Below are 15,730 nucleotides of genomic sequence, written 5' to 3' on the forward strand. Positions count from 1 at the left end.
CCCTTTTAAAAGCCTCTTAATTAAAACCAAGTAAAGCACCAGTTCTTAATATCAATATGTATTTACAGAAAAGTCTATAAGCCCCACAAAAGTCTCATTAGCATAATAGAGAACTTCTAGGAGGCTGATTTGCCTTTGATAAATGAAGCTTTGTGAATAGCAATGTCCCCTAGTCCAACCATGTTATGAACAGACTCCGTTCTTATGTGATTGAATCCACCATTTGCTACCAACATTCATAATGTGCCCCTGGCCTCAAAATGTCTCTGAAATGTATTTGAATATGAGTAGCTTGGGTTGGTAGTTGGGCTGTTGGTCTCAGCTCAATGTTTTGTCACTATTTGAGGAGACATTGTCAGTGCACTTTGAATTGTGCTCACCTGTCAGAGCACCAGTCTTTAAATACATGTTTATGTGATGCAAACTACATGGGTATGTTGTTTGTTCAGCTCAAACGTCTCTTGTTCAAATGTTTCTTGAAATATTTCTTAAAGCCACACTCACATAATCTATTGTCCCCAATTCCCAGGTGATGTGCTGAGCACACTTAGTATTTGAGGTGCAAATCGTGGCAACTTTTTTCTTTCGTTTTCCATATTGTAGTTATCTATGCGGGGTGATTACAAAGTGATTCTGATCCATTTAAAATGTATTGTTGGCATATTTAGTACATCTGGAGAGGGAATTTTGCAGAGAGTATCCTGGCAGGTATATCTTTATGATAAAAGGGATGCTGATTCAACTGGAAGCATGGATTATAAAAGAGAAGCTTCTCACTTTGCCACCTAACTGCCTAAGGCAGTATGGAACACTTGGGCACTTCCACAACATCCATTTTAAAATGAGAAGATAGGAACAAGGCAGACCAATCATCAGACAGTGTGGTTCTTAGAATTAACAGAATTAATTCCTTGAAGGAAGTGCTGCCTGGGGTATCATGGAATCCAAATTCAAATCTACAGCTAGCATTGCTCCAAATGTATTTCAGTATATTACAGTATAGAATTCTAAGTTAACCTTTGCTAATATATCATGATCCAGCTGTGCTGAAATGACATTTCTCCATTTCTCTGGCCAGCATTGATGTGTATCTATGGATTTCTGTAGTTATAATTTGGACATGTTTAATGGTGGGAGGTGGAGTCGTCCCCCCCCTCCTCTCCCTCCTCTCATTTGAGGTTGGGATAGGAGGCTATTTTAAAACAGATATTGGTGAGGAATCTCACACTTTTTGTGAAACTTCCTTTACATTTTGGAAAACTAAATCCTGAGTAACAAGAGGAAATATTTCACACTGATGAACATTTTCACATGTCAGCTTGAAAAGTGGTTATTGAAAAAGATTTTCCCTGTGGGGAAAAGGAGATAGAGGGAAGCTGTAGGCTGGGAAGATTGTATAAGGTTAGATTAATGGGCAGTGATGGGAAGAGAAGGCTGTGGAAACTGAAATCTAATGACTCAAAGTGGGTGTAATTGGTATCAATGCTAATGAACCAGGGAGGAAGTAGAACATTAGGGGGGAAATATAGCGACATTACAAGCACTTTTAACCTATTTGAAAATCATTTCTGGCTTTAGAAATCTTAACTATCCATAAAATCTGTTGATGCTTCTAATTGTTTAAAATCCCATCAAGGTTTCTAATAGCTATGATGAGGATGCTCACCGGATATTGTCTAATAATACATACAATGATTTAATCACTGAAGCTCTGTACAAAGAAGACCACTAATGGGGTGCTAGTCCAGATTGCATAAACTGTATTCAGTTAAGTACAGTAAATGGAAGATTACTTAATGCTATTTTTAAAAAAAAAATTAATTGAAATCAAACCATTCAAACAGTGCAATTACAGAGATCTGTACCGGCCTGAGCAAAAAGAAAAGCTGTCCAATTTTATTTTGATTGTTTCCAGAGACAACCTTACTCATGCATGATGAGTGGCCTAAGGACCAGTAATTTCCTTTATTCTATGCAATATTAGAAGCAGTAAAAGAGATCTCATTTGTACATTTTTTTGTACACTACACAAAATGATTCATATACCGGGAGCTTTAAGATTGAGTTGCTAGCTTTTGCACCAGCACTGTAAACAATTAGAAGATTTAGTCTCCATTACAATCTGATCCTAATTTTGTCTTTCAGGTCTCCCAATGGTGCATTCATCATCTCCGTAACTGAGTCCACCCACTTTCTCTCTCTCTTCTCTTTCACCTTTTCCAGCACTCATGTCTTCCCACATCTTCATATAATCTGTCCAAAGTAGAATAATTCAGGTTTGGTCATTTATGCCTTGAGTAAAATATATGTGTGTGTGTGTGTGTGTGCGTGCGCGTGTATTCACTTTTGTAGATTTTCACGGGTGTAGGTATGCTGGTCTTGTTGTATTCGGGTCTTTTCCTGTGTAAGATTGAGATTGTCTTGGCAACGTTTCGGTGAGGTCTCACTCGCCATCTTCAGGCTGGAGTTTTCAGCTTAAAGCTTGGTCGGAGCTGCCGTCTTTCTCTAAATCTTGCTGGGGGGGGTGGAGTGCTGGCATTGTTTCAGTAAGTGGATTGATTGGTTGTGTGGTTGTATTGTGATTGGTAGATTGGTGCTGATTGGTGCTGGCTGTGTGTCCGTTGCTTTGTGTTGAAATGGCCTGGGTGGTTGGTGGGGCTGGTTTGTTTACCAGGGCTGGTTTCCAGATGTCTGGCAGGCGGGAGGCATCATCACGTAAACAAGCCCCACCCACCACCCAGGTCATTACAACACAAAACAACGGACATACAGCCAGCACCAATCAGCACCAATCTACCAATTATGATACAGGCACACAGCCAATCAACCCACTTACTGAAACAACGCCAGCACTCCACCACCATCCCCAGCAAGATTTATAGAAAGACGGCAGCTCCGACCATGCTTTAAGCTGAAAACTCCAGCCTGAAGATGGTGAGTGAGACCTCGCTGAAATGTTGCCAAGACAATCTCAATCTGACATGGAAAAAGACCCGAATACAACAAGACCAGCATCATAGTTTGGAAGAGAACATGTAAACTCCTGCCCACTACTTGGTGCAGGAGTCTACTACTGAAGCATTCCTGACAGATAACATTGGCAATAGTACTTAGACTTATATACCACTTCATAATTTTTTACAGCCCTCTCTAAGCAGTTTACAGAGTCAACATATTAAAATTGTTAAAAACTTAATTTACAGATACATCCATTCCTACTTCTGGCTGAAATTAATTCCAAAGGCTTTGATGTTGAATCATCCATAAGTGCTGTGAGAGATATTTAAGTTGGTATTTTCTTCAGTAGTTATAATTAAGAGGCTGAAAAATCTAAACCCTGCAATTATATTTTCTGGCAACATTGAAGAGTCATTGTCATACACTAAATGTAATATCTATCTATCTATCTATCTATCTATCTATCTATATCTATATCTATATCTATATCTATATCTATATCTATATCTATATCTATATCTATATCTATATCTATATCTATATCTATATCTATATCTATATCTATATCATCTATATCTATATCTATATCTATATCTATATCATCTCTATCTCTATCTCTATCTCTATCTCTATCTCATCTCTATCTCTATCTCTCTCTCTCTCTCTCTCTCTCTCTCTCTCTCTCTATCTATCTCTATCTCTCTCTCTATCTCTATATCTATATCTATATCTATATCTATATGGTATAGCAACGAGAGAGTTTGCAATGCCATATGTATGTCTTCATATATCTGGAGATTGACAAAATCCATGGCTCACAAATGCAGCCAGAATATGGTCAGCATCTCTTTAAAAAAAAAACTAGTACAAATATGTTAGATCTGGGCAACGAGAGAACAGACTGCGGACACGAAGTGACTTAACAGCTCTTTATTAGTAGTAGTAGTGATCCAGCTTGCTCTGTGGTCGGAGGGTTCCCCTTTTATAGGGATCGGGTACGCCCCTCGACCAATCAGAACGATACCTGTTTCCCGCTGTAGCAGCAGACCAGAGAGGAGACTTCCTCCGATATATGTTAATATCTAACACACCTCCCCTCCTAGACGGAACGTTGCGGTTAGTAACATAGTCCTTTAGGTACGTTGGTGTTTGTCTTACTCGGGAGGAGCGTCGCAGATCGGGTTGGTTAGAAGTAGTTGCAGGATCGGGTGCTTTCTCTGCTTCGCGTTCGGGGGGTTTCGTGCTTTCGTTGCTTGGGCGTTCCGGGGTCTGCTCGCTTACGTTGCTTGGGGTTTGCTCTGCTTCGTGCTCGGTCCCTTGTTCTGACCTGGGCTCGCAGGTGTCGTAGTTCTCTGCGTTGGGGCTCTCGAGTGGCTGGTTTTGCAATGGCAGGTAGTTCTCGTTCTCTGTTCATAGATCTGACTCGAGTGGCTGGCTTTGTAATGGCAGGTAGTTCTCGTTCTCTGTTCGTAGATCTGAGTGCGCCAGGCGACCCCGTAGTTGATCGATGTGCCTTTTCCAGTTCCGCCCATCTTCTAGTTCCAACAGATACGATCGTGGACCCGTGATGCCAATAACCTTTGCCAGCATCCACAATGTTCCCCCTGCATAGTTGTGGGCGTATACTGAATCCCCTATGCTAAAACTCCGAATTTTGCTTGTCGAGTCTGGGGGAGCTGTGGCAGAGTAATTTGGGTGAAGACGGTCCAGGTGAGACCGTAGACGGCGGCCCATAAGTAGTTCAGCGGGGCTCCTACCCTTCGTTGCGCTGGGGGTAATGTGTTGGATCAATAGGTAATGGTCAATGCGTGTTTGCCAATCACCTGGACCCATCCTAGCGAGGGCCTCTTTTGCGAATCGCACCATTCTCTCCGCCTGTCCATTTGATGCCGGATGGAATGGCGCGACGAGGGGGTGCCGAATTCCCTGACCTGCTAGATATGTCTCAAATTGCATGGCCGTGAACTGGGGCCCGTTATCGGAGACCAGCAGGTCGGGCAGGCCATGGGTGGCGAAAAGTCGCCGTAGAACCTTAATGACTGCCTCTGCCGTGGTTGAAGTCATTAGGACTACTTCTAGCCATTTCGAGTATGCATCCACAACTATAAGGAAAGTCTGACCTTGGAATGGCCCTGCGAAGTCGATGTGTATTCGCGACCAGGGTGCTTTAGGCTTCTCCCATTCTGTGGCGGGCGCTTCCGGGGGTGCTGGTCTCGATTCCTGGCATGGATCGCAAGTGGCCACCCATTCCTCTATTTCTTTGTCCATGTTTGGCCACCAAACGTAACTTCTTGCTAACGCCTTCATCCTAACAATCCCCGGATGACCAACATGTAAAGCATCTAATACATTCCTACGTAAAGCATACGGAATAACAACTCGATCCCCCCACAACAAACAACCTTGTAACACTGAGCGTTCATCCCGTTTTGACCAAAACACTTTGAATCCCGGGCCCAGGTTTCCCTTCGGCCACCCCCTCCAAACCCAAGTTTGAACTTGCTTTATTAACTTGTCTTTAGAAGAAAACCTTGCAACATCGCAGGAAGAAACCGGTCCTGAGTCCAAGCAATCAATGAGCAGCACCGGTACTTCGGGAGTGGGGTCTGGCAAAAGGTCCGGTAGTGGGCAACGGCTGAGTGCGTCTGCGTGTCCTAGAGTGGAGCCCGGTCGATGAATTAACTTGTATGAGTACGCAGCCAGGAAAGCAATCCACCTGGTCATGCGTGGAGAAAGGGAGACTGGAGTGGGGCGGTTTCCCGCCAAAAGTCCCAACAGCGGTTTGTGATCTGTAATCAGTTCAAAATCGTGGCCGTAGAGGTATTCGTGGAAACGTTTTACTCCAGCTACAGCAGCTAGCGCTTCCCTGTCCATCTGGCTGTAATTCCTCTCGGCCGATGAAAGAGTCCTGGAGTAGAAGGCGATGGGTGCTTCGTTCCCGTTTGGCATCCTGTGGCTGAGGACTGCGCCAACTCCAAAAGGTGATGCGTCGCAGGTCAATACCAGCGGTAGTGTCTGGCTTTATTGGACTAACAGCGAGTCAGTGGTGAACAGGCGCTTTACTGCGGCGAAGGCTGCTGCTTCGGATCGTCTCCATCTCCATGTTGCGTTCCTCTGGAGTAGTCGATGTAATGGCTCAGCAACGGTCGCCTTCTGTCTCAGAAAAACGCTGTAGAAATTAAGTAGTCCGAGGAAGGCCTGCAGCTCGGTCTGATTACGTGGTGTGGGGGCGTCCTGGATCGCCTTAATTTTCTTTGAAGTGGGGTGTATTCCCTGACCATCGATTCTATATCCCAGGAATTCTACGCTAGGCATGTTAATTTGGCATTTTTCCTTTTTAAGGCGGAGACCCTTCTCTCTGATTCTGGCCAAAACAGTTCTGACCCTTTCATTTAATTGCTCCTCGTTTGCAGCAGACACCAAGATGTCGTCGAAATACGGGACGATTCCCGGTATCCCTTGCAAAAGTCGTTCCATGACGCTCTGGAACAATCCTGGAGCAATGCTCACGCCGAATTGTAGCCGGTTGCATTTGAATGCTCCTCTATGCGTCACTATAGTTTGGGCCTCCGCTGTGGCGCTATCCACGGGCAATTGCTGGTAAGCTTGTGCCATGTCTAACTTTGCAAATATCTTTCCTGGCCCCAACGAGTGCAATAAGTGCTGTACTACTGGCACAGGATATGCGCTTTGTTGTAGCGCGACATTAATTGTGCATTTATAGTCCGCTCAGATGCGGACTGACCCGTCTGGCTTAACTGGGGTCACAATGGGAGTTTCCCAGTGCGCGTGATCCACCGGCTCAAGGATTCCTTGCTCCACTAGCTTATCTATTTCCTTATCTATTTTTGGGCGGAGTGCAAAGGGCACTCGTCTCGGTTTAAGTCGGATTGGCGCCACTTTGGGGTCTAAGTTGAATGAGATTGGTTTACCCACATACTTACCAAGACCGGGGCTGAACACATCCTCGAACTCCTTAAAGATCTGCTCAGCGCTGCTGTTCTCCACGGTGTTGATTCCGGTGACTTCTAGCCCCAAGGCTTCAAACCAATCTAGTCCTAGAAGGTTCTGTAATGGTGCGGTGGCGATGGTCACGGGCAGCTGGGCTACGATGTCCTTGAAACGGATCTGGAATGTGCCTTGGCCCACAATGGGGACTTGGTTCCCCTGGTAGTCCCGAAGCAGGATGTCGGGGATGCGTAGTTGGCTCTTTTTGAGGCTAGGGATAACCTGTTTCATGGATGCCCATGAAATGATCGTCAGGGACGATCCTGTGTCAACTTCTAGCTCGCAAGGTGAGCCCTCCAAGAGGACTGTGACTTTCAGCTTTTTAGGCCGCTTGGTGCGGACCTGACTTATTGTGGTGAGATACGTTCGCAACTCCTCTCTCTGGGTCAACTCTATCTCCGCATTTGTATCCTGAAGATACTCTCGTTGAGCGTCTTGGTAGAACGCTCTCTCAGCTCTTTGCAAGTAATCTCTCTGGGAATACGCTCGCTCAGCTCTTTGGGGATTTTATCTCTGGGTAAACACTTGTGGATTTCTCTCTGGGCGCCCTTTTTGATTTCGCCAAGCCCCTGGGTTGGGCTTCTGTTGGCGGTACATGGGTGGCTGCCGTGAGGCAGGGACTTTGCTCCGGCACACTCGTGCGATGTGCCCAAGTTTGTCGCAGTGTGAACAAACAACGTTCCTGAACCGACAGGTAGACCGGGGGTGATTCCCTCCGCAGCTTGCGCAGGGCGGCAAACGGGATCCGGGTCTCCCCCCAGGTCTCACGTGACTGCTCCGCATCAGGTGACTTTCCTCGAGCTCGGGATCCTCGAAATCTGGAATGGTGTCCTCGTAGTGGACTCTGGTATGTCTTGGTGCTGGCTGGCCTGTGTTGAACCCGCGTTGAATTGTCTCCACTGATCTGTCTGCTGCTTCTGAAGCTCTTGCCTCATCAAGTACAATCTGTAGGCTTAAATTGGTTTTGGCTAACAGCCGTTTTTGTAGGGAAATGTCTCTCAGCCCACTAACGAGTCGATCCATAATCTGCTCATCCAGGTCTCTGAATGCACAGTGTGTGGCTGCTTTTCGTAGAGCTGCAACGTACTGGTTGATAGATTCTCCCGCCTTCTGGTTCCTCGTGTTGAATGCTTGGCGGCAAACATGGCGGGAAGGTTTTGGCGCGTAATGAGTCTGTAGAGCCTGTTGCAACACCGTCCATGATACTGCCTGTATTGGAGTAGGCACGGTGAGGTCTCTGGCCGTGTTGAAGACTTCTTTTCCGCAGTAGCCGAGGAAGATGTTTTTCTTCCGGGCGTCGGTGATCCCCGTGTATTCGTTCGCTTCGAGAAAACACTCGAAACGAATCATGAAGGCTTCCCATTCGTCGTTCGCTGGGTCGAATGGAGCGGGGGGAGCGTGCATCGCCATCTTCTCTCGTTTGAATTTGCCGCGCTGTGGTGACCTGAGATGGCTGCCGGAATTTCTGCCGAATTCCTAGGCTGGATCAAATCCGGAGATTCTGGAGGTAGCTTCTTCGTCCTATCTGTCTCTCGATCCCACCTTCGTCGCCAATGTTAGATCTGGGCAACGAGAGAACAGACTGCGGACACGAAGTGACTTAACAGCTCTTTATTAGTAGTAGTAATGATCCAGCTTGCTCTGTGGTCGGAGGGTTCCCCTTTTATAGGGATCGGGTACGCCCCTCGACCAATCAGAACGATACCTGTTTCCCGCTGTAGCAGCGGACCAGAGAGGAGACTTCCTCCGATATATGTTAATATCTAACAAAATATATTTCAGAGCAGTAGCAATAAAACTAAGGGAAGGCTACCCATGTAGTGACTAAACTATAGGAAGTTATCACCTAGCCCTCTCCCAGAAAAATGAAATATCCTAGGAAATATTGAAAAGGCAGAATATTATATTTCCTGGATGTGAAAAAGGGAGAAACACATTTTAAACACAAAGTAAATTCCTGCAGCTTCCGGCCCATCCCCCTTTGTCAATGGGCCATTAAGAAGGCCAAGCTAGTCCACTTTACATAATAAAGAGTTCTCCCCTTCAGCTCCAGGGGGATGGGTGTAGAGTTCTGGCAGTGACAATGAAGGCATGATAATATAAGCCTTTACTCAACTGACCACATGGCAGCTGAACTCAATCAAACCTGAATTCAAACTCAGCCTAGAGGGTTGCCCTTGCAAGGGCCCATGGGAGTCTGGCAACCAATCAGAATACATTTCTTACACAGGAACAGGAAACAGATAGGTGGGGCAGAACAGATTATAAAAATCCCTGCAAGCCCTTCTTCTTCCCTGCTCTTCTTCCCTTCTCTTCCCTTCTCTTCTTCTCCACCAACATTGAAGCATGTGATCACCTTTTCTGTTCAGGACTCAAGCCATGTGGTCCTGTCCACCATTAAAACCATCTTTCCAAGCAGCCTCCATGTCTCCAGTGTCTTTTTCCCCACTTGGAGCCGAACCCAGAAGGACATTTCTTCCAACAAAACTAAAAACACTGTGTTACTAGGAATTAACTTTCTGATCCATCAATGGCCAACAGTCCCTACAGTATTTAGAGTTGGATGATTTTTAAAAGCAGTTCCCTTCCCCTCTTTGGTTCTGAAGGCAGGTCTAACTGTCATAGAAATAAAGATTCTGTTCACAAGTCCAGAACAGCTGTCTGTCACAGTATATGAACTGCATGACTGCTTCCTCTGATCTACTTCTCTTCTTAATAGGGGTATGCAGGGCAAATGCCTTTGCAGACACATTTATTAAAGCTTTTCCAGATAAATCAAACCAGTGGGAAAAGATTCTCTAAAAACATAAAAAAGCAAAAGCAAGTAGGGTTAAGTAAATGTAAAATCATTTGATTAAATTTAAAAGCACTTTTGAAGAATAATGACTTAACAAATGACATTAATTTGTCAAAAAATACATGAGCTATTATAACAAAACATAGGTGTTATGAATTAGTAAAAAGTATACAGTTCATAAAATGTATTTGCAATAGAAGACAAGAAGCTTTCAATGTGTGAAAATTAAATGGTCCCACAGCAATTTCACTCTCAAAAGGGGAGAAAGAGAGAGAAAACATCATTTTGACCACCAATGATTTTGCTCAGGGGCCTCCTATTATCCCACAAAGAACTAAACTAAAGCTGATTATCAGAATAGCTCAGATATTTTTCAGTGCTACTCATTTACTCTCACTTTCAGTTATCCAAAGTGATATCATTATCCAGTCAAATTCAATTCTTTATATATAGTGTTATGACATTATCTATAGCAGTAGTTCTCAACCTGTGGGTTGGGACCCGTTTGGGGGGATCGAACGACACTTTCACAGGGGTCGCCTAAGACCATCGGAAAACACATATTTTAAAAAAAAACCCGGAAAACATGAAATAATTTTATGGTTGGGGGTCACCACAACATGAGGAACTGTATTAAACGGTCGCGGCATTAGGAAGGTTGAGACCCACTGATATATAGGGTAATCCTTGAGTGAGTGTATTCACTCAGAAAAGAGAAAGAAAGTAATCAACATGCCTTTGAGGAAAGGAAGAAATTATCTCAGCCCATTGAAAATGAAATTGGACTCCAGAAAAATCTTGTTTAAAAAATGTTTATCACATCTTTATTCCTAAATTTATTGTTGCCTATCATCACTGGTCTTCTAAGTTTTCCTTGCAAAGAAGGAACATAATACTCTGATAACCGTCAACAGTACTTTTTTTTTGAATTATAAACTGCCCACCACAATTGCTATATTTTTTTTCAAAAGAAATGATCCGAATGTAAATTGACACCCTCCCTTCTAAAAAAAGAGTCAGAGAAAAAATTATAAACTCAAAAGTCTTCTCAACTTTCCTTTTCATCAACTCAGTCTCAGATATTTTACTCCTACACATCTCTAATAAAATATACACTTATTTGTGTTATATACTTTCTAGGCATTGCCTAGAAAGTACATTGTCAAAAGGGAAAGAAAAACATTCTTAATGACATTCTTCAAAGCCCACTGAGAATAGACTTCAGTTCTTTACTTTGCAATTCTCATTAATTGCTTCAACTGGAGCCATTGATAGTTCCACTCCAAAACTTCTGTAGAATGCTGAGAAAAAAGCATCTCTAAAAATCTCAAGAGAGTCCAACTTGAGAAACCAACACCCAAATTTTGCTTATGTAAACCAATGTTTGAACAAAGAAGAACAGGAAATGATATGCTCTTTTAAGATAATTCTATATTTTAATTTTCATAGTTGTTTTGAACATGCCCACTCTCAGCTTCTAAGAACACAGAAGGCAATCAATCAATAAAAAAATTGCTTGGCTTGTTTCTTCCTCAGGTTTATTACCAGAATGTGCTCTAGAGAACTGTACATCATAAAGGGGTGTTTTATTTTATAAAAAGAGCTATAAAAGAATACAAGAGATTCACACCTTTCCTGTGTATCTTGTCTTGATCTTAGATGTGTTGTGATGAAATACTTTGGCCCCACGTCCAGTGTGGCAAATATATTTAAAAGGATAACACAGATGAGAAGTGAGTCCCAAACACTGCCTGTCATATAAAAGATATGTATAGAATTACTACAGAGTTACATTCCAATCTGAAATTTTGTTTACAGGCACAATTTTCAATTAAAATATGTTTTTACTTAGTCCTTTTCCTACATTTCTTTAATTTTCTTGCAAACCTTTTATTAAGCAACCTGTATTTGTACGTGTGTGACACCGAAAAATTATGACTGTTTTTTGTTTCCTTTATGCTTATCAGCAGCATTGCATGTTTTCATCCAGCTAATAGATATATTTGTATAAATGTACACCAAAAAAATGGAAATGAATGTATCAGTCTAGTCAATGTCACTGAAGACATCAAGTATGGACAAGTATGGACCCAATATTTAAAAAAAACTACCTAGTAGTAGCTAACTTTGTAATTTAAATCAATCCAAAATGGCCATTTTCTTGGTCCTACTTGAGAATATGGCTCACTGGAAGGCACAATATTGCCTCATCAGTAATGACACTCTGGTTGTGCAATTCTACCTATTCAGATATGATTGGTGGCACTGCAAGTGCCAACTGGAAATATGTTTCTTTTTTCAGTTCTTTGGTTGCCTTTCTGCCACTGTTTTTATTGCTATCCTATTGCCTATTCTGTTAAATGGTTTATTTTTTGAGTTACGCATTTTAGTCCCACTTTGAAATAATTTCTAATAATGGAAGGCAACTGAATGTGTCATAAACTAAACAAATGAATATGGCAAAGGCAGCCCATAAATGTTTCTCCTGTTCTGGGATTCTGTTCTCCAACCAAAGTATTGGAATTACCATTACCAAACTGTATTTACTAATTTATTTTAGGAACAACAAAATTATACTCTTTATTAGAAACATATTTCACCATTTGGAATGGCTTTTAAATGACTTCAAGCAGTCAAAAGAAAATGAACATTTTAGTGGTGTCCTCTACTAGTCTTACTATTTTTTTCCATGGGAATACATTGTGAACATTGATGTATTATTCCTTTTGGGCAGGTGGAACATTATGACAGACTCATTTCAAACCTGTCTCCTATCCAAAAGAAAGCAATGTTTCAGAATGTTCTCATAAAGCCTGAGAAATCTTCATGTGAAAACTGGCAATCATAGAATTGCTGAGAGATCAGCCAGAAGAGTTTAGAGGAGATTTTTCATGTAAGTAGTTCTAGCTATGAAAGAATGTCAGTGCTACTGGGCTTTTGATCTTACCCTCTTTCCCATTTAGTTCTACTAAAAATATTAACAGAACATAACTATGATATAAAAGACTGGAAAGAAATTGTAGCAGCATCCAAATTCATGGAAGGATAGTTCAGAATTAAAGGGTTGAAATCTGTTGATGGTGAAGTTGAAATATAGAGACAGAAGGCCTTCTAAAACTGTCCTGGCCCTTGAATAGACTAAAAATATGGTGAATTTTTTTGGATGTAACCAGATTTTAATATGAAATGTTCCTTAGCATCTTTTCCAAATCAGAAAATGTCACATCTGATTTCACCTATTTTCCAAATTTAGTGAGTTTCTAAAAAAACGTTGCATACTATTTTGCATTAGAAGTTACATAAAATTTCAGGGCATTTGACTTTATCTTAACATTTTGTGAAGTCTTTATAAACATACAGAAGTTCTTGTATGAATGAATGAATGAATGAATGAATGAATGAATGAATGAATGAATGAATGAATGCATGGATGTATGCATGCATGTATGTATGTATGTATGTATGTATGTATGTATGTATGTTGTGTAGTCACTCATTTTGAACAAGTGACGACTCCTTCACATAAAGTACTTCTGTGTCTTTCATAGAAATGACTTCTGTTTCTCCTACAAGTCTGTATTTATGTAAATACCACAAATTCATATAAAACTGAACAGAATGAATGGTTCATCCATTCATGGATTCAGATAAAGCCTGCTTTGAAGTCTTCTATCAGAATGTGCACATCATGGAGAATGTATAAATCATGGAAAATTAAACGTTCTATTGTTAAATTCTCATATAATTCTGTGAAGCAAGCTAGCCTTTCTTGTTTTATGAGAAGATTTAATTAATGATGGTTTATCTGGCTTCCTTTCTTTTTATTAAAACTGCAGTGAATTCATAACTATAATAGTGAAATCAAAGAAGACTGAACTATACACAATAAAGTTAGTCCGTTCTTTGTATATTGGGTATTGGTTCAAGAACTCTGATATTATATTTTATGAAGTAAGCCCATAGTCGCAACAAATAGAAAAATCAAACACTTTTGTTTTTGCCCTAAAGAAACAATAAATGTATCATACTGAAGAATGATTACAAAATAATATAATCATAGAGAAAATTCTTTCTTCATGCATTTATTGTGTAGGAATGCTGCTATAGATAGTTTCTAATGTGATCTATTTTATTCTATAAATGTGATAAAATATCGAGAAGCTGCCCAATCATTGACTGCTTAAGGAAATATAAAGCATGAATAGAATGAGATGTGATATTTTCAGTTTTATGTCCAACAATACAGTCAAACATGACTTTAATTATTAAAAGCATGGTTCAGGGGTCAGCAAGCATTCAGGTGCCAGGTGCCATCCAATGTTACTGTAGGTGGCAAAGAATAAAATATAAAAAGAATTATAAATGGCAATCTCTTATGACAAGCAATATTTCAGAGTTCTTGATATTAAATCTCATCTGATGCCACTCCAAAATCAGGTAAGAATCCAATACATTAATTAGAGAGTATAGTCAGGCACTATCTGTTTGCAAGTGATAAAGCACTATGTTCCTGTCTCTTATGCAATGCCTATAAATCAGGGGGGAAAAACTAATACTGAGCAATCTAATTGGCATAGGGTGCACACATAGGATGTTCTATTAATGGTTTTCAACCACATCTCCTGTCTCCAGTCTTTACAATTTTACCCCTTTAGATGTGGGTGATGTCAGAGGATTTCAGATGATTAATTCAAGTGAGTTCATAGGTGAGAAAATATTTTTAAATGTATGTCCCCCAGCCATTTAGCTCTTTATTGCATATTCCAAACACGCATCATTCAATCTATAAAATGCATGCCAGACAACAGGGTTAAGTGTCACACTTTCTAATTAACTATGGTTTCTGAACACTTTTCAAGGGAAGCTTCTGCTTCTCATCATAGTAAGGTAATATATTCCCCAGACATCTTTTCTTTCTTTTCATATAGCAAAAACTTTATAAGCATTAAAAATAGATAACAAGTAAGAAGTGTCCTGAATTCACAGCAGAGGACAGGGTTAACTATTTTTCATCACATGCATTCTTGAAAAGTGAATCTGGATTGTATCTGGGTCAGTTTGCTAGCAGAATTGATGCTGGTTAATCAGAGCCTTCCTTTCCCTACCAATGCTAGGTGGCAACATCAACCACTTGAGCCGATTTGAGATATGCATGTTGGGGGGGCGGAGAGGTTTTTAAGAAGACACTAGATACTCACTTGTCTTATATGGCATAGGTTCTCCTGCTTAAGCACGGGATTAGACTAGAAGACCTCCAAGGTCCCTTCCAGGTTCTATTCTATTCTGTTCTATTCTATTCTAGTATCCCATGTAATTAAATGCTTGAAAGGTCAAAAATTGCACTTAGCATCACACCTGAAATGAATGTTAAGAAATCAGCAATTCATGGTTTACTTAGAATCAACAATACAGGTGTAAGTTTAACATAATGGTTTAAAGTTGTAGAGTCTCATAATTTTATTTTTTAAAGGTCGTACTTTAAATTTGAGGAAAATGTTATGGGTTTAATCATAAAAAGGCCCACATAAGAAAGTATCAATGTATAAAATGGTTGGTATGGCAAGCATTGTCCATAACAAAACACCTATTAATAAGAATCAGTATGAATAAATTGTGGCAATAATAATATATTGATCACAAATTCACAAGATATAAGAAATAAAAGGCCAAGGAGAACATTGCCGTTACTCATCTGAGTTGTCACAATAGGACAGCTCTTGTTTCAAATAACTGTGCATATTCTAATGGTACCTTGATACTCAATTGCTTTTAAATTTATCACATTTGGTACTCAATGCAATTTGACATGAAAATGTTGTCCCAAGACCTACCATTTGTTGTGTATTAACACACAAGTAGAACTTTTCAGTGTTGGCTGCTTTGTGACTCATTACATTATTCTTTATTGGAAAAATTGTTTGGTATTTACCATTTTTGGTACTTATCATGCCACCTGGAACCAATTAA

The 15,730-nt window shown here is 40.9% G+C and overlaps 1 long non-coding RNA gene across 1 annotated transcript; it reads right to left on the bottom strand.

Annotated features, from left to right (window-relative positions):
* Positions 1-1,969: 1,969 nt before the first annotated feature.
* LOC309384204 lies at positions 1,970-15,031 on the bottom strand. The gene is made up of 4 exons (XR_014173979.1): positions 14,962-15,031; positions 13,257-13,337; positions 11,394-11,514; positions 1,970-2,253 (listed from the first exon to the last, which is right to left on the bottom strand). It is a non-coding gene; the product is annotated as an uncharacterized lncRNA (long non-coding RNA).
* Positions 15,032-15,730: the final 699 nt, after the last annotated feature.

This window comes from Natrix helvetica (genome assembly GCF_964273705.1).
Source record: "Natrix helvetica genome assembly, chromosome: 1".
Lineage (NCBI taxonomy): Eukaryota > Metazoa > Chordata > Lepidosauria > Squamata > Natricidae > Natrix > Natrix helvetica.